Below are 24,520 nucleotides of genomic sequence, written 5' to 3'. Positions count from 1 at the left end.
CTTTGGTGCTGAAGACGTTAAGGACCCTTTCAATGCTGGTCAGAAATTTGCAGCTTCATTTCAGCTGCTTCTGATCTGGTCATTAACTCTTCCTAAAAAAACAGGCCAGACCCTCTCTGTCTTGCGGGTGAAAGATTTGCTTCCTTGCTCTTAGGAGACGCTGTGCTGTGTGATAAAGCTAAATAGTTGACGTTTGGAGTTGGAGTTGTGGTGTTCTGTAGTTTGCTGTTGCATGTGTGTGTTTATCTCCTGGTCCCCTTTTTCCAATTAATTTATTCCTCTCAGTCCCTATTCTCCTCCCTATTTTTGGCTAATGCTTGTGTATGATAAAGTTTTTTCGTTCTCCCTGTTTTGTTTTTGTGTCTGGTTTACCTTTCCTTTTTGTCCCAAGCCTCATGGCATGGGGGAGGGGACAGATTAGGGATTTTACTGGAGCACAGTAAAGTTGGAGACTTGGACCTCTCCACCTTTATGAGTAACCCCGGTACAGGGATAGTTAGGGTTCCAGCTCCAGGAAGTTTGAGGCCTCTCTTCCTTACTTAAGATCATCACAGATTTAGTATGCTATCCACCAAAAATATTAAACTAAAAGTACCTTCTTGGAAATTAGGTGCTGGGTTTATTAGACGTTATAAGGTGGTTGCCATAATCAACCCTGTAGCTTTTCATCTCAAACTTCTGCCAACTCTCAAGATCCATAATGTTTTTCACAGGTCTTTGCTCAAAAACTTTGTTGCACTTGTGGAACCATCACCCTTACAGCCGTCACCGGTTATTGTTGAAGACAATTTAGAATTTCATGTAGTGAAAATCATCGAATCTCGCATGGATTGCCGCACTGTACAGTACCTGGTACATTGGCAAGGATATGGTCCTCCGGATAGGATGTGGGTGATGAAATATGAGTTTAATGCAGGTAGGTTGATATGGTCCTTTTGTTTCGCCTATCCGTGTAAACCCAGCCCTGAGGGTCCTGAAGAGGGGGTACTGTCACGAGTGTGTCATGACACCTGGGAGGTCTGGGGGTTGAAGAACCTGCATATTGTGAATCATAGATCTTCCATTTAGCCAGCGTATTTGGATGCCATAATAAATATATTTGGTTTCCTTTGGTGCTGACGAGGTTAATGTCTGTTCCATGCTGGTCAGAAACATGCAACTCCATTTCAACTGCTTCTGATCTGGTCATTAACTCTCCCTATAAAACCTGGCCAGACGCTCTCTGTCCTGTAGGTGAAAGGTCTGCTTCCTTGCTCTTAGGAGACGCTGTGCAATGTACTAAAGCTAAGTACGGAGGGTGGTCATTAAAGATTTCCCCTGACCCACTTCTATTCATCACAGGATGCTGAAACTGCACGTGTAATGATAATGCCAATTTGCAACTCAGAACTACTAACCGCCTTGATTTCACAGGTGCTGAAGTGGTGTGAGGTTTGATAATAGACCCAGTGGAATACAGAGCAGTCATCAAGTTCCTTTACTTGAAAGGCAGCACACCAAAGAGACGTTCGATGAGATGAAAGAGTTTTAAGGTGATGATTCCCCATCATATGATTTAGTCAAGAATTGGCATCGTCAATTCAAATGTGGTCGGACTTCGGTGCAAACATCAGATAAGGTGCTTATACTGACAGTTCCTTAAAAACCTCATTAGAACTTTGGAAGAAGATACAATTCTTCATAATTCTTGTGTAGAAATTTGCTTTTTTAAGTTTATTTTGGTCAAAGCTGAGAATATTATTGTGTCACCATTCCTCATGCTTTGCCTGAAAAAAACCCAGAGGTTACTGTTAAGTTCTCGAGGTTGTATGTAGATAAACAGTGCATTTATCCATTTTTAACAGCATCGTGCAAGAATGTTCTGTCTGCATTGACCAAGTTTTCAAAGAAAAACCTTAGCTTAACCAGTACAAGAATATATTATTTGACAACTGAAAAATGAAAGTCTAAGCAAGAAAGAAGAAATATTGATTCCCTCACTGATCGTTAGAGTTCATTCAGGCGATGGTTTTTCCAAGTACAAGTTCTATCCCTGCTTTTAGGTGTTCCACACAACATCATGGAGACATGTCTGAATTTGATCCGAGAGACAGATCAAACTCAACCATGCAAGTCTATAGGTCTGTGAAAAAAATCAGACAGCGCTAAGATGCCTTCAATGAACTATCTATTTTTTACTTACTGCTGAAGAGAAGGAGCTTGAGAAATCTCCATCAGTTCACCTTTTTTATCTGAGAAAAACTGATAAAACTCTGATGCTAAAACTGACGCTAACCAAACACTGAGGAAAATTGGTCTGTTGTTTTTGTGAATGACAAAAATCACTGATGTCTGTATGATCCATAAGTTTCCATGATGCTGAAACATCCACCTAGTCCAATGGAAACCCCGCAGAGAAAAGAAGAGAAAGTTCCATCTTCAGCTCATTTAGCAAAGGGACATGGTTTAGTTGCATTTTGTCCTACTCAGCGTTGGACTGGAACACCTTGGGCCCACCAGAGAAAATCATTCTTGGGGCCCACTATGTAGCTACATAGAAATAAATACAAGACCACCAAGTGTGCCGTTAAACACGCTAATATCTGGGTATAATATAAGGTAGTACAAGTCTTAATTATGTAGCAGGGGTTGGGGTAGTCTCCCTCATAGAATATAAAGCAGCCCCCTCATATAGTATAAGGCAACCCCCTCAAAGAATATAATGTAGCCCCCTCATAAAATATAATGCAGCCATCTCATAGAATATAGCGCCCTCATAGAATATAATGTAGCCCTCCACAGAATATAATGCTGCCCCCCTCATAGGGTATAATGCTGCCCTCCTCATAGGGTATAATGCTGCCTGTTATGATGGGGTCACCGAGGAGGAAAGCAAGACCAAGCTAAGCCACAGAAAACCAGAGAGAAATGACCTGGAAACCATCTGCAGAGACTTTGAAGACTTAGGCAAGAAAGTGAAAGAACTGGGAGCGCAGGTGGTCTTCTCTTCCATCCTGCCAGTGGATGGCCATGGAACAAGGAGGTGGAAGAACAAGGAGGTGGAATAAGATTCTGCAGGTGAACAACTGGCTACGTCGATGGTGCCGTCAGCAACGATTTGGATTTCTGGATCACGGAGTGAATTACTTATACGATGGACTACTTGCTAGAGATGAGGTGCACCTTACGAAGACTGGAAAGCATGTATTTGGAAGTCGCCTTGCTACACTTGTAAGGAGAGCTTTAAACTAGAACAACATGGGAAGGGAAGCAAAAGACCAGAAAAAGCCATACACCTGACAAATGCTATTGAGAACTCTGCTATTAGAAGTGGAAAGGATGAACAAAGACAAAAGAATCTAATTAATAAAAATATTGGAGAAAGAGAAACCTATCACAAACTAAAATGTTTCTATACTAATGCACAAAGCATGGGCAACAAACAAGGAGAATTGGAACTACTAACACAGGAAAAGAAATATGATGTCATTGGAATCACTGAAACTTGGTGGGACAATACACATGATTGGAATACAAGACTAGAAGGATACAACTTATTTGCAAGAAACAGACTTGATAAACGAGGAGGGGGTGTCGCATTGTATGTTAGAAACGCGTATATCTGCACCGAGATTGAAGCTTCAGAGACTGGGAGTTCTGTGGAAACTGTTTGGGTAAGAATACAAGGACAGAACAATGGAAAGGACACCATTGTAGGCATTTACTACAGGCCGCCTGTGCAAGCTGAAGATATGGATGAACTCTTTATGCATCAAATGGCCAAGTTCTCCAAAAAATATGACATAGTTGTCATGGGAGATTTCAACTATCCAGACATTTGTTGGGAATATCTCTCAGGCAAAACTAACGGGTCAAGGAAATTCTTATCCTCTCTTGCTGACAACTTTATCTTCCAAAAGGTAAGGGAGAAAACAAGGGGAACTGCTACCTTGGATCTAATCCTTATAAACAGGGAGGAAATGGTTGAGGAGGTAAAAGTGGCTGGGACCCTAGGAGGTAGCGATCATGCTATTTTAGAATTTTGGATAACTAGAGGCGGAAGACCTGTGAAGACTCAGACGTCAAGGTTAGATTTCAGAAAGGCAGATTTTAAGGGATTCAGAAAGAGAATTGGAGGGATCCAATGGCTGGATATCCTTAAAGACAAAAATGTCCAGGAAGGATGGGAAATCTTGAAAAATGAAATTCTCAAAGCACAGTTGTTAACAATTCCGAAAAGAGGGAGGAATAGGAAGCATTTAAGGAAACCAGGATGGATGAACACAGAACTTAAGCACATGCTAAAAAGGAAGAAAAAAATGTTTCTAAAATGGAAAGAGGGAGGCATATCTAAAGAAGAATATAATGCTGTCTGCAGAACCTGCAGGGCACAAATTAGATTATCTAAAGCTGAAAATGAATTGAGGCTTGCAAGAGATGTCAAAAGCAATAATAAAGGATTTTGGGGATATGTCAAAAATAAAAGAAAAGTCAAAGATGCTATAGGATTTTTACAGGATGAAAATGATGAAATGGTAAGACAGGATGTTGAGAAGGCTGAACTTTTAAATTCCTATTTTGCATCTGTTTTCTCTCAGAAAGGAAATGTAACATCAACTGTTCTTCACTGTCCTATTAAGGGAATAGAAGAATCCAGGATATCTATAAACAGAAAGATAGTGAGGAAACACTTAGCTAACCTAAATGAATTCAAGTCTCCAGGTCCAGATGAATTACACCCCAGAGTACTGAAGGAGATAGCAAAAGAAATTTTTGAACCCCTCTCCATAATCTTTGAAAATTCTTGGAGAACAGGAGAAGTGCCAGAAGACTGGAGAAGAGCAAATGTTGTTCCTATCTTCAAAAAGGGGAAGAAGGTGGACCCAGGCAACTATAGGCCGGTGAGTCTGACTTCTATACCAGGAAAGATCTTTGAACAAATTATTAAACAACATGTATGTCAGTACCTGGATAAGAATGAAGTGATTAAACAAAGTCAGCATGGGTTTGTAACTAATAAGTCATGTCAGACTAACTTAATTTCCTTCTATGACGGAATCACTGATTGGGTGGATCAAGGAAATGCTGTAGATATAGTATATCTTGACTTCAGCAAAGCATTTGACAAAGTATCTCATACAATCCTTATTGAAAAAATGACTAAGTATGGAATGGACAAGGCAACTGTTAGGTGGATTCATAACTGGCTTAGTGATCGGACCCAAAGAGTGGTCGTAAATGGCTGCACATCCAGTTGGAAGAATGTCTCAAGTGGGGTACCACAGGGCTCTGTCCTGGGCCCTGTATTGTTCAACATCTTTATCAACGATTTAGATGAAGGAATTGAGGGTAAACTGATTAAATTTGCTGATGATACAAAGCTAGGAGGGATAGCTAATACTAGAGAAGAGAGAGAGAGGATTCAAAAAGATATAAATAAACTGGAGAAGTGGGCAGCAACTAACAAAATGGTTTTTAACCGGGAGAAATGCAAAGTACTACATCTGGGCAATAAAAATGAAAAAAGCATATACAGAATGGGAGGAATAGGGCTATGTGACAGCACATGTGAAAAAGACTTGGGTATACTAATAGATCACAAACTGAATATGAGTCAACAGTGTGATGCAGCAGCAAAAAAAGGCAAATGCAATTCTAGGATGTATTAACAGAAGCATACAGTCTAGATCACGTGAAGTCATTATTTCCCTCTACTCCTCTTTGGTCAGACCTCATCTGGAATATTGTGTCCAGTTTTGGGCACCACATTTTAAAAAAGACATCAACAAACTGGAGCAAGTTCAGAAAAGAGCGACCAGAATGGTGACCGGTCTGCAAACCCTGTCTTATGAGGAAAGGTTGCAGGATTTGGGAATGTTTAGTTTGCAAAAGAGAAGACTGAGAGGAGACTTAATAGCTGTCTACAAATATCTAAAGGGCTGTCACATTGTAGAAGGATCAACTTTATTCTCATTTGCACAAGGAAAGACTAGAAGCAATGGGATGAAACTGAATGGGAGGAGACACAGATTAGATATTAGAAAAAACTTTTTGACAGTTAGAGTGATCAATGAGTGGAACAGGCTGCCACGAGAAGTGGTGAGTTCTCCTTCAATGGAAGTCTTCAAACAGAGGCTGGACAGACATCTGACTGGGATGATTTAGCGAATCCTGCTTTGAGCAGGGGGTTGGACCAGATGGCCCAGGAGGTCCCTTCCAACTCTACAATTCTATGATTCTATGTAACTAAGCGGATTGCAGACCCCTGATCCTATCCACACAACTAGCAGTAGCCGTGGAGCGTACCTACAATGATCCTAGACGCCTCGACACAGCCGGAGAACTAAATAAGCCTAAAGCAAGAAAGGGGAAATCTAAACTGCCCCAGAGCAGACCCCAAAGGAAGATAGCCCCCAAACATATATTGTCGGTGAGACAAGATGAAAACACAAACGCAGGTAGGAAAATAGACTGAGCATACGATGGGGCCCACACTAACTAGACAGGACAGGAAAGGAAAGACTCTGCAATCACACAAAAAACCCTGCAAAACATGCCCAACACGTCTGATAGAAAAATACTGAAGTCACTAGACTTCACCCACTATATCAGCACTCTGGTATATTCTGAAAGCAGAGCAAAAAGAGGCTAATCTAATAAGGGACAAAAACAAACTGGCACAAGCAGTAACATAAGGATGGAAATTCAGCACAGTCGGAGCTGGCTGACCACACAAAACTGAAAGACAAAACCAGATCCAATGTGAACAATAGCAAAAGAACACTTAGCTGAGCATGCAGGGACTGAGCTGGAAACTAAGACCTCAGGAGGCAGGAAAAAATCACCAGCAGGGATAGAGGGAGTTGGCTGTCTTAAATCCAGTCAGAAACTCCAGATCTCCAGTCATCCTCCTCATTATCAGGTGGCAGGCCTCTGTTAATTAGATCAGCTCCATTACCTCCAGTAACCACCAGAGGGAGACCGGAAGGAGAACTCGCGCGACCCCTCTGTTAATATAACCAGCTCCACTACCTTCACTAGTAACCAGAGGTAGGCAAGAAAGCGAATTCACAACAGCTGCCCTCCTCATAGGGTATAATGCACACCTTCATAGGGTATAATGCTGCCCCCCTCATAGGGTATAATGTTGCCACCTCATAGGGTATAATGCTGCCCCCGCATAAAGTATAATACACCCCCCCTCATAGGGTATAATGCACCCCCTCATAGGGTAAAATGCTGCCCCCTCTCATAGGGAATAATGCTGCCCCCCTCATACGGTATAATGCTGACACCCCCTCATAATGCTGCCCCCCTCATAGGGTATAATGCTGACACCCCCTCATATATATAATGCTCTATATAGAGATATAGATACAGATAGATAGATATAGAGATAGATAGATATAGAGATAGATATAGAGATAGATCTATGGATAGATAGATAATGGATAAATATATATAGATAGATAGAGATATAGATAGATATAGAGATAGAGTTATACAGATAGATGGATATTGATAACTATGATATCTCTATATCTATCTATCTATCTCTATATTATTATTATTATTATTATTATGCATTTATATAGCACCATTTATTCCATGGCGCTTTACATGTGAAAAGGGGAAATATAGACAAGTATTATAAACATGTGTAAGACAAGGGACACACAAGTACATAAGGAGAGGGGACCCTGCCCGCGAGGGCTCACAGTCTACAAGGATGGGTGAGGATACAGTAGGAGAGGGTAGAGCAGGTCTTGCTGTGGTTCAGTAGACCGAGGATCATTGCAGGCTGTAGGCTTGTCGGAACAGGTGGGTCTTCGGGTTCTTCTTGAAGGTTTCCGTTGATGGTGAGAGTCTGATGTGTTGCGGCAGGGAGTTCCAGAGCATGGGGGAAGCATGGGAGAAATCTTGTATGCGGTTGTGGGAAGAAGAGATAAGGGGGGAGTAGAGAAGGAGATCTTGAGATGATCGAAGGTTGCGTGTGAGTAGGTACCTAGAGACCATGTCACAGATGTATGGAGGAGACAAGTTGTGGATGGCTTTGTATGTCATGGTTAGGGTTTTGAATTGTAGCCTCTGGGCAATAGGAAGCCAGTGAAGGGCCTGGCATAGGGGGGAGGCTGGGAAATAGTGGGGAGACAGGTGGATTAGTCGGGCAGCAGAGTGTAGGATGGACTGGAGCGGAGCCAGAGTGCTAGAGGGGAGGCCAGAGAGTAGGAGGTTGCAGTAGTCGAGGCGGGAGATGATAAGAGCATGTACTAGTGTTTTTGTGGTTTCGTGGTTGAAGAATGAGTGGATCCGGGAAATATTTTTGAGTTTGAGGCGGCAGGAGGAGGCGAGGGCTTGGATATGTGGTTTGAAAGTCGAGGATCACCCCAAGGCACCGAGCATGCGGGACTGGGGAAAGAGAGCAGCCGTTGACATTGATGAATAGGTCTGGTGGAGGGGTAGAGTGAGATGGGGGAAAGATGATGAATTCTGTTTTATCCATGTTCAGTTTGAGAAAGCGAGCAGAGAAGAAGGCTGAGATAGCAGACAGACATTGTGGGATTTCAGTCAGTAAAGAGGCGAGGTCGGGTCCAGATAGGTAGATCTGCGTGTCTTCGGCATAGAGGTGATACTGCAAACCGTGCCGTGGGATTCTATGTGCTGTCCCAAGCCGAAGGTATAGATGGAGAATAGTAGGGGTCCTAGGACAGAGCCTTGGGGAACACCGACAGACAGGGGGCGAGGTGAGGAGGTGGTGTGTGAGAGGGAGACACTAAATGTTCGGTCTGTTAGGTATGATGAGATCCAGGATAGGGCCAGGTCTGTGATGCCAAAAGATGAGAGAGCATGTAGCAGGAGGGAATGGTCTACGGTGTCGAAGGCAGAGGACAGGTCCTGGAGAAGGGGGACAGAGTAGTGTCGCTTGCTTTTGGCGGTTAGTAAGTCGTTAGTGACTTTAGTTAGGGCAGTTTCAGTTGAGTGATGCGGTCGGAAGCCAGTTTTGTAACCGGTCAAAGAGGGAACAGGAGGAGAGGTGGGAGGACAGTTCAAGATATACATGCTGTTCCAGTAGTTTTGAGGCGTAAGGGAGAAGAGATATCGGGCGATAGTTAGACACAGAGGATTGGTCAAGGGAGGGCTTTTTGGCTTTTTCTCCGGTGGGCCAGTCTGACCCTGGTCCTAATACAGCCTGTTGTCTTACAGACAAACAAAGGTTAGTGGAGAGGAGGATGACTTAAAGGGAATCTGTCACCCCTTTTTAGTGATATCATGTAAAGATATGCCCCGGTCTATGCATGTGAAGACTTCCGGGGCATAGACCATGCTGGAAAATACTGGCGCATGCACAGTACCGCTTATATGCCACGCCCATCGGACCGGACCGCGGCGATTGGCATACCTCTTCACCAAGATAGCAAAGGTATTTTTGCATCAAAGGTGCGGGGTTGGGGGTGTGGTGTAGTGTCCACTGTGTCTGCTAGGGGGCGCTGTGTGGGTGTCCCAGGATGGGCATATAGCCATATCCAGAGTGGTAATAGGAGCAGGCTCCTAAATGACCGTTATGTATCCCAAGGTGTGTGGCCTTGGGATGAAGGCTTGATTATGTGTTGATCAGCAGGGCTACTGCTGATGTTCTGTTACAATGTGTCAGGGAGACGCCTTCAGGTGGTTGGTGAGATGGGCGGATCAACCACCTACAAATCCACCCAGGAGCATGTGTCTAAAACGCCCATAGTGAACAGTATGTGTGTGAATGGTTGTAGGACCTGCGATGAGGTCATAGCCTTGTGATCCGGTGGGTGTGGCTATGGACCATATAAGGTGACCAGGGTAGGTCACATGAGTTAATGCTTGGACCCGGTTGGTCCGTATGGAAGGTCTCGTCAGACCGACGTGCTGGAAGATGTGGCTGCCTTCCTGATAGCATGTGTGGACACTGTGAGTAATGGCGACATGTGTCTGATAGTTCCCTGGAAAGAATGAACGTCTGCAGTGTGAAGCAGCTAAGAAGGTAACCCGGAAAGGGTGAGCTGTTTAGGCGAGAGCCTACATACGGGACATAACACAGCCTGTGTGACCACAGGGTTAACAGAGCGGAGCTCTGTCATGGACGCTATGCTGTTTTGATATGAACTTTCTGTTGCTGGTTTATGCTGCATAATAAACCGCATAGACTGTTGATGTTATATGAGAAACCTGTGCTGGACCTGATTTATTGGCTGCCTAGCGAGTATCCCCTACCTGAATAACAAGCGCTACCTTACAGTTGGTGGAGAATGCGAAGGGCACTGTTGTAGCCTTGTTGCTAGGGGCAACGGACAAGATCTGCAAAATTTGGTGGCTAAGGGCAATGGTTTCCAAAAGCACATGTTGCAGTGCTGGCGACGCTGAGCCAGGAGGGCGGACGGTCGTGAAAACCGTGTAGTATACTGACCGGGGTCAGAAAAAAGAGACCGTGGATAAATTGTGGGATACCTCTAAGAAGAGGCATCCGAGAACCTGTGTGGCCAACACCAACAGGTAACAGACAGGAGTCTGTGTTGTACTGATCGGGGTCAGTAAGAAAGACTGTGTACCTGGATGGTTCAGTGTGCAAGGTCCTGGAGGGTCAGTGTTGGGAGGTTCAGGGAGAAGAATCGGATCCCTGGAGCACGTGCTGTGACCTTGGACCTGGTGAGGCTTGAGTGTTGGACAGTCTCAGGTGGAGACGGATGTCCTGAATAGCACCCACTGAGCCCCTGGACCTGTTGAGGCCGGTGTGTTGGGAAACCCTGGGAGGAGGGTCAACTTCCTGAATAGCAACCGGTGCGCCCTGTGTGTTGGGCGGTCTCAGGAGGAGACGGACGTCCTGAAAGCACACAGACAGAACACGTGTGTTTTGTGTGTTTTTTTCTTTTCCCTTTCAAGTCAGCTTGCGGTGGCTCAGTGGGGGGTCTAGAAGGTGACAAACGGCTTGCTGTAACTCGGCAGGGTTACGAAGGTGAAAAGCGGCTTGCTGTAACTCAGCGGGGTTACGAAGGTGACAAGCGGCTTGCTGTAACTCAGCGGGGTTACGAAGGGGACACCAGCAGCTGTGTGTGAGCGGCAGCCGGAGGTGTCAGTGATCGGTGACAGCAGGAGCTGTGGCAGTACCAGCAAGAACTTGTGTGGTATCGTACTTAAAGGGCCAGTACAGGCCCAAGAGACAAACTGTTTTGGTGTGAATTCAGGTCTAAGGAGGCCAGTTGAAAGGACATGGGGAGATCCCGAAAGGGGGTGGTAACCCAAAAAAGGGTGGAGACCATGGGGGAGGCAGAGTCCAAAAAGGGGATAGTGGCCCAAAAGAGGGAGGGGCATCCCAACGTGAAGGGGATGGTACAGATGAACTGTTGCCAGGAGCAAATGTCCTATGTCTGTCCAATCTGCCTGGTGAACTACCCAGCCGGCACGAAGCTACGGGGGTGTGGTCTCCAGTTAAATAATGAAGAGATAGTTGGTCTGGTCGACCCGGAGAGCCCGGTGACTCTACTGAGGGTTGCTCCTGAGATACCCGGCAGAAAGGTTGGGGTCACTTGCAACCACGGGGGCACTAAGGATTGTCCAGTGGCCCGGGTAGTCTTTGAGACAGACTGGGACATCAAGGGACAGGATGTCGCGATAGTCCCGAATCTGTCCTGTCCAGTGGTTATAGGCCGGGATTCTAGACTGTTCTCTGGCTTGTGGGAGAGGGGAGTTCCTCTATAGCAGGGGGATGGAGACGTTTCTACTGATGGGATAGCAGACATTGAGACGGTGATGCTTGCTAAAGTGGACAAGTCAGTTGTAGAAGTGACCGGAAGAAGGGGTACATCTGCCCAACTTACGGACCTGACGTCTCGTGACATGACGGATGGTGGGCTGGGAGATGAGATGGCTGGAGCGGACACACGGTCAGAGGGTAACTGGAGGGTTCACTCGGATGATCGGGGTGACTCAGTCTCTGGGGGTGACTGTGGCTCTGAGAGAGAAAGGGAGCACAAACTAGAAGAGCTAGAGAAGGAAGTTTCCGAGCTCAAAGATCACCTGGCAACGTGGCAAGGTCTGAATAAGTCTCTCAGAGAAGAGGTAGGAGTACTAACAGAAACTGTAAGGATATGTGCACACGGTGCGGATTCTGCTGCGGATCAGCAGCGTTTCTGCAGCTGCGGGTCCGCAGCAGATTTAGGTGCGTTGTACTTTACCATTGTTTTCAATGGTAAACTGGAAAACGCAGTGCACATGCTGCGGTTTTTTCTGCACGGTTTTTCTGCGGTTTACAATCCGCAGCATGTCAATTCTTTAGTGCAGAAACGCTGCAGTTTCACACCTCATCCATTATGAGGTGTAAAACCGCAGGGCAAAACCGCAGGCAAAACCGCAGATAAACCGCAGGAATTTGTCCTGCGGATTTATCTGCGGTTTTTACTACAAAATCCGCAGTCAAAAAACTCCGTGTGCACATAGCCTAAGAGGTCTTCTGCGGGAGAAGAACTGGGACGAAGACTTACAGCGGCCGGGCCCGAGTGATGAACAAAGTGAAGACAAGAAGAAACTGAAAAGTATGGAAGCAGAGATGATTCATATGCAGGATGGGCTTGCTGCTGCAGAGCGTGCTAAAAGGCAAGCACAGCAGGAAAGAGATGAACTGGCTGATGTAATTGCCAACAACAGTGGTAAAGGTGCTCTGGCTTTGGAAGAAAAGAGGCATTTAGAGTCTCGCATTGCACAGTTTGAAGAATTGGAGGAAGAACAAGGCAACGTTTCATTAGCCAATGACAGGCTGAGAAAGGCCACACTTCAGGTTGACCAGATGACTACTGATCTGAATGCAGAACGTAGTAATGCTCAGAAGAATGAGAATGCCCGTCAGCAATTAGATCGCCAGAATAAGGAGTTAGAAACGAAGTTACGAGAATTAGAAGGCTCTGTTAAATCTAAATTCAAGGCTTCAATCACCGCTTTGGAAGCAAAGATTGCACAACTGGAGGAACAACTTGATGCTGAAACTAAAGAGCGACAATCTGCAAGCAAACAAGTACGTTGTAAAGAGAAAAATTGAAGGATGTACTAATGCAAATGGATGATGAAAGGCAAAATTCTGAGCAGTACAAAGACCAGGCGTGGAAAAATAATGTTCGTTTGAAACAGCTGAAGCGCCATGTGGAAGAGGCAGAGAAAGAGGCTCAGCGTGCCAATGCATTGCACCGTAAAATACAGCGTGAACTGAAGGATGCTACAGAGACAACAGATGCAATGAACCATGAGGTTAATGCACTGAAAAGCAAACTTAGACGTGGTGAGGTACCATTTGTTACAAGACGCATAGGTAGAAAAGGAGTTGACGGAGCGCACTGTAGAAGTGTGGTGACTAAGCAGTGTCTGATGATGCAGACAGACTGTGACTGGAGAGCTAAAGCCCAAGACCGATATTCTGACCGCTGGGGGCAGGGGAGGCCTAACGTAGAGATGAGGATATATGACAGACAAAACAGACGGAGACGGTCCTCTCGACCTCTTGGGCAAGGTGACATGGGTGCCTGGTCTCGAGATCCCTGGGTGATGTCGTGTGTTCAACCCCACAAGTTTGGACAGATGGGGGAGGTATGTGGTGTAGTGTCCACTGTGTCTGCTAGGGGGCGCTGTGTGGGTGTCCCAGGATGGGCATATAGCCATATCCACAGTGGTAATAGGAGCAGGCTCCTAAATGACCGTTATGTATCCCAAGGTGGGTGGCCTTGGGATGAAGGCTTCATTATGTGTTGATCAGCAGGGCTACTACTGATGTTCTGTTACAATGTGTCAGGGAAAAGCCTTCAGGTGGTTAGTGAGACGGGTGGGATCAACCACCTACAAATCCACCCAGGGGCGTGTGTCTAAAACGCCCATAGTGAACAGTATGTTTGTGAATGGTTGTAGGACCTGCGATGAGGTCATAGCCATGTGATCCGGTGGGCGTGGCAACAGACCATATAAGGTGACCAGGGTAGGTCACATGAGTTAATGCTTGGACCCGGTTGGTCCATATGGAAGGTTTCGTCAGACCGACGTGCTGGAAGATGTGGCTGCCTTCCTGATAGCACGTGTGGACGCTGTGAGTAATGGCGACGTGTATCTGATAGTTCCCTGGAGGGAATGAACGTCTGCAGTGTGAAGCAGCTAAGGCTAGTTTCACACTTGCTTTTTTTTGCAGCGCGTTTTTCCCGCAAAAAAACGCATTAAAAAAACGCATACAAATGCATACAAACGCTGCGTTTTTTTCCAGCATTTTAATGCGCATGCAGGAAAAAAACGCAGCGTTTTTGCGCGTTTGTATGCGTTTTTTGTGCGTTTGCGTTTTTTTACAGATTTTGGAAAAACCCCACAAAAAAGAAAAAACAACCATTCAACAACACACAAGACCAATGGGACTTCATTGTGGGTGTGGTATGTTAATATATATACACCCTGTCTACAGTATTCTTCACATTTGCTTGATTCTTCTCGTGACCATGGATCTGCGCTGGAAGAGTTTTCACTTCAACTTGGATTTGGACATCGCGATGGCTCAGGCGTATGCAGTTGCTTGCCATGAACAAAGGAAGAGAGAGAGGCAGCGAAGACGGCGGCGTATGTGGATACATCCGATTGTTGAACTCCGGGAGAGCCGTGGGGCATACCATACCCTCTACAGCGAGCTCCAGTCAAACCCGGAGAAATTTACAGATTATATCCGGATGTCCCACGAAAGTTTCATGGATTTGCTTGCTCGTGTCCAACAATCCATCCGGAGACAGGACACACAGCTCCGTCGTGCGATTCCTCCTGAGGAACGGCTACTGGTGACATTACGGTATGTTTTAAAAACAAAGGGGTGTGGTCTGATGTTTTTTTTTGTAAATTTAGTATTCAAAACCTTGGGTAATTAGTTTTCGTGAATGTACTAATATTTTTTTTATAGTTTTTAAAAATAATATACATAAATATTAATTTTACTTCTTTGTCTGTTCACAGATTCCTGGCGACTGGAGAAACCCTATCCTCACTACACTTCCAGTACCGTATTGGAATCTCTACCTTGTCTGGAATTGTTGCTGACACCTGCCGGGCTCTCTGGAATGTTCTTTGCCCAGAATTTATGCCCCTGCCCACCGCTGAAAAGTGGATGGAAATTGCTGACAAATTCTGGACAGTATGCAATTTTCCCAACTGTTTGGGAGCTGTTGATGGGAAACACATACGGATCATCAAACCCCAAAGAACGGGATCTGAGTACTATAATTACAAAAAGTACTTTTCAATAGTACTCATTGCAATTGCGGATGCCGGATGTATGTTTGTAGCAGTGGACATTGGAGCATTTGGCCGTGGTAATGACTCGCAGGCTTTTAAAAACTCAGACATGGGCCGGAGGTTGTATGGCAACCAATTTAATTTCCCTATGCCACGGCCTCTTCCTCACACCGAAGCTCCGCCACTGCCCTTTGTAATGGTTGGCGATGAGGCTTTTCAAATGTGCGGAAACTTACTGAAACCCTACTCCAGCCGGGACTTGGACCACACCAAAAAAATTTTTAATTACAGGCTGACCAGGGCCAGAAGAACTGTCGAGTGTGCTTTTGGGATTCTTGTTTCCAGATGGCGAATTCTGGGCACGGCCATTAATCTTAAACTTGAAACAGTCGATGAGGTGGTGAAGGCCTGTGTGGTTCTACATAACTTTGTGATGGCTAAAGAGCACCCGACCTTTGAACTGGACGATGATGCTCCGAACCCATTGCCTGAATTCACTCAGCACACTCTCAGGTCATCCGTTGAAGTTGGCCAAATGAGGGACAAATTTGCGGCCTACTTTATTTCTGATGTAGGACGGGTGCACTGGCAAGATGAAATGGTGTAATGTTGTTGTTTATGGTAATAAAAATCCTTATTTGATACCATTACTGAGTGCACTATATTTTTTAAACTCCGATTAATTAAAAAACTTCCCATGTATAACTGAATTTTGTTATGTTCACACACCTGGGCAGGTAAATACACATACGAGTTAAAATGCAGCATTGCTAGTCTGCGTGAAATATATTGGAATGAGCAAAGCTGCAGGCCATGAATCAGGAAACAATTTTTTTTAAAGATAAAATTGTGCAAATAGTTTAAAACAAAGTATGTGATTTTCTCAAAACACAACACTCAAAACCCAACCCCAATGAAAGTCCATGGGGAATACAAGTCAGCATTGAGTGGATGAATGTAATCTGCTCCATTAAAAGTTATTACACTAGGCCTTGGAATGACTATACTAGGCCGTGGTATTTCAAATATGAGTATACTAGGCCTTGGGGCTAGTAGTATATGTGAAATACCACGGCCTAGTATAGTCATACCAAGGCCTACTGTAATAACTCGATTTTTAACAACTAGCATCTTGTTTCAACAAAAACAAACTGGTGAAACTAGAAAGAAACTTATTTTTTAGACAAGTTTCAACAGTTTGTTTTTCATGAAACCAGATTCTATTTGGTAAAACTAGAGTTATTACACTAGGCCTTGGAATGACTATACTAGGCCGTGGTATTTCAAATATGAGTATACTAGGCCTTGGGGCTAGTAGTATATGTGAAATACCACGGCCTAGTATAGTCATACCAAGGCCTACTGTAATAACTCGATTTTTAACAACTAGCATCTTGTTTCAACAAAAACAAACTGGTGAAACTAGAAAGAAACTTATTTTTTAGACAAGTTTCAACAGTTTGTTTTTCATGAAACCAGATTCTATTTGGTAAAACTAGAGTTATTACACTAGGCCTTGGAATGACTATACTAGGCCGTGGTATTTCAAATATGAGTATACTAGGCCTTGGGGCTAGTAGTATATGTGAAATACCACGGCCTAGTATAGTCATACCAAGGCCTACTGTAATAACTCGATTTTTAACAACTAGCATCTTGTTTCAACAAAAACAAACTGGTGAAACTAGAAAGAAACTTATTTTTTAGACAAGTTTCAACAGTTTGTTTTTCATGAAACCAGATTCTATTTGGTAAAACTAGAGTTATTACACTAGGCCTTGGAATGACTATACTAGGCCGTGGTATTTCAAATATGAGTATACTAGGCCTTGGGGCTAGTAGTATATGTGAAATACCACGGCCTAGTATAGTCATACCAAGGCCTACTGTAATAACTCGATTTTTAACAACTAGCATCTTGTTTCACCAAAAACAAACTGGTGAAACTAGAAAGAAACTTATTTTTTAGACAAGTTTCAACAGTTTGTTTTTCATGAAAACAGATTCTATTTGGTAAAACTAGAGTTATTACACTAGGCCTTTGAATGACTATACTAGTCCATGTTATTTCACATATGACTATACTAGCCCTTGGGTTGGTTTTTAACATGTATTTACCCATCAGTGTGTGTGAGCGGCGCAAACAACATTAATGAAACTTATTAATGGTGAACCACAAATGTAAATTTATTTTTTATCACAAAAAAAAAATTTAAAAATTATTTTTTACGGCGTTTGGGGGCAGATGGTTTCAATTTGGGGGTGTGCAGGGAATATGCAACACTTGCAGTTGAAGACGGTGTTTGAGGGGAAGGGGCAACAAAACTTGTGGGGGAAGGTAGTCCAGTTAAGGGAATTAAACTTGGAACACTTGTAGGAGAGGAAATCTGTTCAGTTACATTAGTTGTAATGGCATGTCGCCGTAGGCTTGTGTGCCTGGACCGACTTTGGCCCAATGCCCGCCTTGATTGATTTCGCCTTGAAGTAGGGGCAAATATGGAATGTAGGTCCCCCGTCTGCTGGTATGGCTGCTGCTGCTGAGGTGGCGGCTGCTGCTGCAGAGGTTGCGGCTGCTGCTGAGGTGGCGGCTGCTGCTGAGGTGGCGGCTGCTGCTGAGGTGGCAGCTGCTGCTGAGGTGGTTGCTGCTGCTGCTGAGGTGGCGGCTGCTGCTGAGGTGGTTGCTGCTGCTGCTGAGGTGGCGGCTGCTGCTGAGGTGGCTGCTGCTGCTGAGGTGGCGGCTGCTGCTGAGGTGGCTGCTGCTGCTGAGGTGGCGTCTGCTGAGTTGGCTGCTGCTGCTGAGGTGGCTGATGCTGCTCTTCTTGTTCAGTGCTCGTCCTTGCAGGAGGACTGGTGGCGGCAGTGATGGCCCAGGTTTGCAGAGTGGTGGTGGCAGGGCTACTACATGTTGTTGTAGCGGCAGGGCTGTTCCATGTTTGCCTAGTGGTGGCTGAGCTCCACGCATGCATGGGATTGGCGGTGGTGCTCCAGACAGGAGCAGCGCTTGCCATGGTGGTGTCGGTGAAGTGACCAGCTGCACTCAGACTTGTGGTGGTGTAACGGTGGGTGTCCAGCCTTTGAAGAGAGGTGTCCGTGCAGTGGTATGCAGCACAAGTCGGTAGTGAGGTGAAGCGAGTCAATGGTGGCACAGGTGGAAAGGACACCACTGACTGCTGACCGTACCGATTATGCTGCATAGCCTGCAAGAAAGCATTGTTGCAGGCCTGCAGCACATTCAGCTGTTGATCAGGACTAAGGTGTTCCGCCATGCCCTTTTCAATCTTACTAAAAAAATGGTGTGCTGGTCTGTTGAGGTCGGCCTCCAGACGGTCAAGGCGCTGTTCTACAGAATTGAAGCGGTGTTCAAAGTGGTTAAAACCACGTTCCATCAGTGCAAAACCGCTTTCAACTCTGTCGGACAGTGACTTGAGGCTGGAATTAAATGTCTCGCTCAAATGCATAAACTCGGGCAAGACATTCCTTTCCAAGGCCCTCTGCCGCTGGCGGGTAGTGCCCGCATAACCAGTGGCAGAGACCTGGGACAGGGGAACACCTGATGGCCCAGCTTCCTGGTCACCAGCTGTGTGTGTGTGGGACCTGCAAGGTGCTTCCTGGCTGTCGGATGGCTGGGACGGGTCAGAGGACGTCCGACGAAGGACCGCTCCAGGGCCAGGTTGCAGGGTGCTGCTCCAGGTGCTGTGGAAGAAAGGAAAATCATTACTACCATGCCTTTACAAGAAGCATCAGCTGTGGATTAGAAAAACACAGATTAATAAAAATAAAAACCCAAAATGTATAATACTTACGATCTTGTGGCAAGGACCGGTCGTAGGAACTGCAACGCGTGATAGTGACGGTATCTAGTTCTGGTCCTTGACGCAGATCCACTGCGAACCTGGCCCTCAGCACGAACATCACTGTTGAAGCGGTCCTTGATCGAACGCCAACGTGTTCGGACTTTGTCCACTGTTGATAAAAAAAAACAGTGCCGTCAAGTACAACAGTCACTGCTTCACAATTTAGCAATACAATACTCAAAGCAGTCACTGTAGACCACGATGACACTGTTGGGTTTCCTGCTAGAATACGCCTAGCACGAAACCCAACAGTGCCGTCAAGGACAACAGTCACTGCGGCACAATGTAGCAATACAATACTCAAAGCAGTCACTGTAGACCCCGATGACACTGTTGGGTTTCCTGCTAGAATACGCCTAGCACGAAACCCAACAGTGCCGTCAAGGACAACAGTCACTGCGGCACAATGTAGCAATACAATACTCAAAGCAGTCACTGTAGACCCCGATGACACTGTTGGGTTTCCTGCTAGAATACGCCTAGCACGAAACCCAACAGTGCCGTCAAGGACAACAGTCACTGCGGCACAATGTAGCAATACAATACTCAAAGCAGTCACTGTAGACCACGATGACACTGTTGGGTTTCCTGCTAGAATACGCCTAGCACGAAACCCAACAGTGCCGTCAAGGACAACAGTCACTGCGGCACAATGTAGCAATACAATACTCAAAGCAGTCACTGTAGACCCCGATGACACTGTTGGGTTTCCTGCTAGAATACGCCTAGCACGAAACCCAACAGTGCCGTCAAGGACAACAGTCACTGCGGCACAATGTAGCAATACAATACTCAAAGCAGTCACTGTAGACCACGATGACACTGTTGGGTTTCCTGCTAGAATACGCCTAGCACGAAACCCAACAGTGCCGTCAAGGACAACAGTCACTGCGGCACAATGTAGCAATACAATACTCAAAGCAGTCACTGTAGACCCCGATGACACTGTTGGGTTTCCTGCTAGAATACGCCTAGCACGAAACCCAACAGTGCCGTCAAGGACAACAGTCACTGCGGCACAATGTAGCAATACAATACTCAAAGCAGTCACTGTAGACCACGATGACACTGTTGGGTTTCCTGCTAGAATACGCCTAGCACGAAACCCAACAGTGCCGTCAAGGACAACAGTCACTGCGGCACAATACAGAGCAGGGAAATACTCACTAAACGCCTTTTTGGCGGATGCTGTGGCGCTGTCCCAGCCATCCATCAACGCTGCGGCCACCTCATTCCATAGCCGCCGTGTCACCACATTGTCCTTGTACAGCCGGTCACGGCTGTCCCACAACGGCGAACGCTCCTGGACCAGGCTGATGAGCTGCTCATTATCCAGGTAGACGTCTTCATCCCGTTGTGGAACCTAGACAAAACACATTCATTAGAATAATCAAATTTAAATTGACTAAAAAGTTACAAAAAAAGAAAAAAAAAAAAGAGTAAAAATAGAAGATAAAAAAAAAAAAAAAACATTACAAATCATTTGATACTTACATTACGTATCACCACCGGGACTTGGCTTCGCTGCTCCTGCTGTTCGCCCTCACTATTCCCGTCCGCAGATGATGATGACGATGTCTGAAAGTTGAAAAAAACGTAAGAGATTTGGAGAAGCAGCAGATATACTTACCAGATGCACGAAAATAATCACCTCACGGTCTGCTTGCGCCAATTCCTGCCGCGATGGGGAATACTCCGATTCTGAAGACATACTGCATGTAAAAATAATAAAAATCATTAGTACATACATAATTTAAAAGGACAGGCATATAATGTAATATACTCACATTCTTCGCTGATATAATGTGTTCTTGGTTGAATGTCTGCTCTTCAATCTGTCTAGTGTAGTAGTGGCAGAGTTTTGGCAGGCACCTCCTTTATATAGCCTTTTTTTTTTGGACTTTAGAAGATTCTAACTAGGATAAAAAGTGGACACCACCCAAAAAACGCTGCGCTAAAAAAGCGCATACCTGCGCATGCCAGTGCGCACGTATGCGCATCCATAGGCTATAATGGCCATTTTTAGCGCAAAACGTGCGCATACGTGCGCATGCGATTTTTTCAAGGGCCAAAAAATGCAACATGCAGCGTCTGGAAAATACCATCGCACAACCCAAAAAAACGCAGCGCATGAAAATCGCATACATGCGCTTACAAGTGCGCAGGTATGCGCACCCATGTTAAATATAGGGGAAAAATCGCATGCGCACGTATGCGTTTTTTTCCAGCGCTAAAAAACGCAAATGTGAAACCAGCCTAAGAAGGTAACCCGGAAAGGGAGAGTTAACTGTGTTTAGGCGAGAGCCTGCGTACCGGACATAACACAGCCTGTGTGACCACAGGGTTAACAGAGAAGAGCTCTGTCATGGACGCTATGCTGTTTTGATATGAACTTTCCGTTGCTGTTGATGGTTTATGCTGCATAATAAACCGCATGGACTGTTGATGTTATATGAGAAACCTGTGCTGGACCTGATTTATCGGTGCCTAGTGAGTATCCCCTACCTGAATAACAAGCGCTACCTTACAGGGGGAATAAAAAATCCGAAAAGAATCCTTATGGGACGCACAATTGGGTGATATCTTTACATGATATCACTAAAAAGGGGTGACAGATTCCCTTTAACTGAGCTACTGAGACCAACAAATGAGATTTCTTTAGGTACAGTATATCTCCCTTTCAATAGTAATACATTACAAAATAAGATCAAAGAAAAGAAAGATTAAGGGAGGGCGCACTGGCATATATTTTCATTTTTCTTGCATTTTCTGTGTCTAGTATTCCATTAAAAGAATCTGTCAAAAGGATCCACCCTCCTAAGCCATCTATAGGACATAAAACGTTGAATAAAATGATATATTGATATCTGCCATCTGATGTCTTATTCCAGAGAAAGCCACGTTTTTCTTTATAGGTAAATGAGCAACTAAGTTCTATTGGCCAGACATAGATCTCCAGGAGAATCTGCCTCCAGACATTATTCTAAATGAAAAAGGGCGTTACCAGTATAAGACATGTAATGACTGACAGTCTGCTCTCCTGCTCTACATGTCTCACACTGGTAACACCCCCTTTCATTTAAAATAAGCTCTGGAGGCAGATTAAAGCTGTGTGAATTGGTCACTAGCCAGTGTCAGTACTGTATATGTCCAGTCACAATGTGCTATTCAGAACGTGTGGGAAATCATGATAGAAAAGAGCAGATTCTCAGGAATATATGGGAATGGAGGACTGAGAACAGTTAGAGTAACAAAATGATGTGATAGGCCTGTCTAAAAATATGTGTACTAAGGGCACACTTAAAGTTGTGGACACTGCAAAATAACTGATTGTCAGGGGCAGAGTATTCTAGAGAACTGGTGCAGTTTAAGAAAATATGTGAGTATAAGACAGAGATGAGGGAGATGTTGGATGGTGCAACAATGTAGAGAACATTGTGGATGAGTCTGATAAGTTTATGTTGTATTTAGTACTGGATGGGCAACCAGTGCAACGACTGGCACAGTGTGAAGGATGGTTATAGTGCAATAAACAATAATAGAGCTCCCATTTGCACTCTTGGCCCCTATGTGGTCCACCCAGGAATAGTGAATTAATATATTAATAAAATCAAATAATATTCTACATATAATAAAGGCAGAGTCGGAGTAGCCCTCCCCCAAAATGCCTTTGTGGTATGGTCCACCTGGGTATCTGAGAAAGAACACATCAGCATCCTGTGTAAGACAGGCCTGTAACTATAGAGCAGCGTCCTCGGGCGTGCAGCCAATCTGTCGAGACAAATAATTCAATTCAGATCGGAACAAATCTACTCTCAATGCAAACACTGCTTCTCTGACCTTCCCACTTCACCTACCAGATGCTGTGCTGCTGTGATGTGCGGGGTTCATCCGGACTGTGACGTGCCAGTAAATTTGACATGTGACCCCAGTTCTACACAAACTCCCCGTTCTGTTGCTACCAAATGCTATTCCTGCTGCTGTCTCATTTCCCAAACTATAGTTATTGCAAAAATAATAGTACCACACCGCCACTGGCAGGTAGTGTGATGCTTTAATAATTTTTTCACAAATTTTCTCTAAACAAGTTGACAGATACAGTAGGGTAACACAAAGACACATCTGCTGCCCGAAACCTACATTTCCAGTTTTTTCCTATGCTTTCCCTTTCTTAAACATTCACTTTCTATCATGAATAGTTAGAAATGTGCATAAATTTGTAAATGTGTACAAAGTGAAATTCTGCGCTACCTTCCTGAAAACTTTCCTGTATGAAAAGATTACACATTTTAACACAATAACATTTACATGCAAATGCGCCATTGCTATTCCTAGGGAAGCAAAAAAAATAATGAAATGAATGCCAGGTTCCCGCTGCTGTTATTCAGACTGACAATACTTGGCAAATTCAGCACAAAGTAAAAAATACAATACACGTCGTCATTGTAAGATTTCTGTAATAACCAACTGCTGATTGATGTGCGTTAGTAGAGTGCTGAATAGTGATGAGTGAGTATACTCGTTGCTTGGGTTTTCCCGAGCATGCTCGGGTATCGTCCGAGTATTTTGGGCATGCTCGGAGATTTATTGTTTGTCGACGCAGCTGCATGATTTGGGGCTGCTAGACAGTCTGAATACAAGAAGGGATTGCCTGTTTGTTAGGAATTCCACACATGTATTCAGGCTGTCTAGCAGCCGCAAATCATGGAGCTGCGTCGACACAAACGAAATCTCCAAGCATACTAAAATACTCGGAGAAAACTCGAGCAATGAGCATACTTGCTCATCACTAGCGCTGAACTGTCACCTGAAGGACTAATTGGACCTTCTGCATGAAGCAAGTAGCGCGCATTAAAGCAGCATATGCCATGATATATGTTTCCAGTTTATCATAGGGGTTGTCCGGTCCAAACCAATAAGTCTGCAGTCACTCTGTGTGACTGCAGACTTATGATTCCCCCCAAGCAGGCACTGTGGTCTATGGGGATTTGCTGGTTTCTGAGCCGGAATCGGAGTGTATGTATGTGTCATACACATGTATGGAGTGAGTTCGCGTAGTTTAGTCGTCCACGCCCACTGGCCGTTCGCGTCACTAGACTCAATACAACTGAAATTATGACCCAACTGAATTATCCATATTTATTGCAACATATGTGTTTAAGAACTTGGTGATAATGTTGGATTTACATGGAATAATTATTGGATATATTGTTGAGTTTTCCTTCCCTCCCCCTTCCAAACACCCGGGTATGACTACTTCTTATTATTTTACTCTTCTCTGTACCTGCTACCTTTTGTGTGTGCCGTTCTCCTCTCTGCGCCCCGTCTAAGTCCCGGCATTTTTGTGCTGGTCTGCGCATGTCCGGGAGCCTTGGCATTGCATCCTCGCTCCAGGACATGAGCACTGGTAGCCTGATGGC

General features: G+C 44.9%; 1 long non-coding RNA gene and 1 pseudogene across 3 annotated transcripts in view; one reads left to right on the top strand and one right to left on the bottom strand.

Annotated features, from left to right (window-relative positions):
- Positions 1-21,921, top strand: part of LOC141096644 (myosin-9-like) — a 38,492-nt pseudogene extending 16,571 nt beyond the window's left edge.
- LOC141096500 (uncharacterized) overlaps positions 1-24,520 on the bottom strand; it is a 140,133-nt gene that overhangs the window by 69,675 nt on the left and 45,938 nt on the right. The gene's annotated exons all lie outside the window — the stretch shown is intronic.

The sequence above is a fragment of the Dendrobates tinctorius genome, unplaced genomic scaffold, assembly GCF_039654945.1.
Source record: "Dendrobates tinctorius isolate UK_male_01 unplaced genomic scaffold, ASM3965494v1 ptg000075l, whole genome shotgun sequence".
Taxonomy (NCBI): domain Eukaryota; kingdom Metazoa; phylum Chordata; class Amphibia; order Anura; family Dendrobatidae; genus Dendrobates; species Dendrobates tinctorius.
The sequence above is the reverse complement of the archived record's forward strand: the minus strand, read 5'-3'. Positions and strand labels throughout refer to the sequence as shown.